A 2,500-nucleotide genomic window follows, 5' to 3' on the forward strand; every position below is an offset into this window, starting at 1 on the left:
TATATAAAATATTATTATAAAATATAATATATAAATATTATATATATATATATTATATATAAAATATATATATATAATGTATTATATACATACTACAAACAACTAAATATATAATAATGATAATAAATATAGATAATAATAATAAGAAAAAGATGTTCATGCGTGCGTGTGTCATGTATGTGTGTGTGTGTATGTGTGTGTGTGTGAGTGTGTGTGTGTGGTGTGGTGCGTGTGCATGATGACATATTGCATTACAGTATACTCACACACCACACACACAACGCACGCGGGGTTGGGGTGTGTGTATATATATTTACAACACACACACACACACACACACACATATATATATATATATATATATATATATATATATATTATAATATATATATATATATATATATATTTTATATATTTATATATACATATATACAAAATTTAAATATATATATATATATATATTTTATATATTTATCTATTTATGTATAAATATAAAATATATATATATATATATATATAATATATATATATATATGTGTTTATTACGTAAATATATTATAGATATATATATATAATATATTTATATATATATATATGAGAGTTTTAGATTAATTATTACACAATTTATTTATTTTTATATATATATATTTTATATATTTATATATATATATATATATATATTTATATATAAATATATATTTATATACACTCTCATTGATATATATATAATCTATTATATATAGATTTATCTATGTATTATATATTTATAATACATATATACTATAGATATATTATAATTATTTTTCATATATATTATATTTATATATATTTATATATATATATGTAATATCTTTATCTTTATATATATATTTATGCCATGTATATATAAATATATATATATAGTTATTATATATATTATATATATATATTATATATATGAATATATATTATATATATATGTATATATATATATATTTATATTTATTTATATATATATATATATATATATATATTTATATTACATATGAGATATATTTGTGTTTGTGTGTGTATGGTAGTATAGTTTCATATATAGTCTGCATGCCCACACAAGCACACACACACATGGCATATTATATATCTATATATATATATATATATTATATATATATATATATATATATATTATCATATTTATATATTTATATGTTTATATGTATATTATATATTATATATATATATATTATTTATATTTTTATATATATATATAAATATAAATATATTTCAAATGCCGTGTTGTTTTCGAGTCTGTGCGTACCGCGTGCGTGCGTGGTGATCTACGTGTGGTGGGGTGTGTGTGTGTGGGTGTGTGCTGAAGGCATTTATGCTATATACTCACAAACTCAACGGCGCTCGATGCGGTGGGGGGGTTGTGTCTGCTTGGTGGTCAGTCATGTGTAGTTGATTGTTAGAGTGGAGTTATTGTGAGAGAGAGTTTGATATGGGGTGTGGTTATTGTTAGTGTTGTTATAGTGATTTTTAGTGGTCTAGAGTTGTGATTTGTGATATAGTGTTAAGAAATGTGATGTGTGAGCGGGTGTGAGGGGTGGGTGCGGGGGTGGTGGGTTGGGTTTATGTGGGGGTGAACGGGGGGGATGGGGGTGGGTGGGTAGTGGGTGGGTGGGGTTTGTATGTGTTGGGGGGGGGTTGGGTGGTGGGGGTGTTGGGGGGGGTATTTGTGGGTGTGTGTATGGGGGGGGGTGTGGGTTTGTGTGGGTCTGGGAGATATTCGTGTGAAGTGTGTGGTTGTGTTAGGATTTATGTGAGATTTGATATATATAGTATATAGATATATATATATTATATACATATATTATGTTTACTCCACAACTACTATCTTTTGTGTTTGTGAGTTAGTAGAGTAGATTTATTTATATAGATAGATTTATAGAGATGATATAGATATATATATATTTGTGTGTGTGTGGTGTGTGTGGGTGTGGGGGTGTGGTGTGAGTGTGTGTGTGTGGGTGTGTGTGGTGTGTGTGTGTTGTGTGTGGGTGTGTGTGTGTTTATATTGTGTATGTCTATATAATTTTACATAGTATTATATATATATATTGTATTTATATATATATTTTGTTTGATTTATATTTAGATAGTTATATTTATATAGTAGTTTATTAGATATATATATTATATTATATTTTATATATTAACAACAACACAACCACACACACTCACTCACCAACATCACACCACACTCACATATATAGAGATAGATAATATATATATATTTTTATTATATATAAATATATATATATATTTATATATATTACATACACACACACCACCACACAAACAACACAACAAAAAAATACACACAACACACACCAAACACACACAAACCACAACACAACATACAACACAAACAAACACACACACACACACAAACACATCAAAACTTATATATAGGATATAATATATATAGATTGATTTAGAGTTTGTGTGAGTTGATGAG

Source organism: Penaeus japonicus, unplaced genomic scaffold (genome assembly GCF_977035675.1).
Source record: "Penaeus japonicus unplaced genomic scaffold, GWHDUDI00000001_assembly GWHDUDI00000031, whole genome shotgun sequence".
Classification (NCBI taxonomy): Eukaryota; Metazoa; Arthropoda; class Malacostraca; order Decapoda; family Penaeidae; genus Penaeus; species Penaeus japonicus.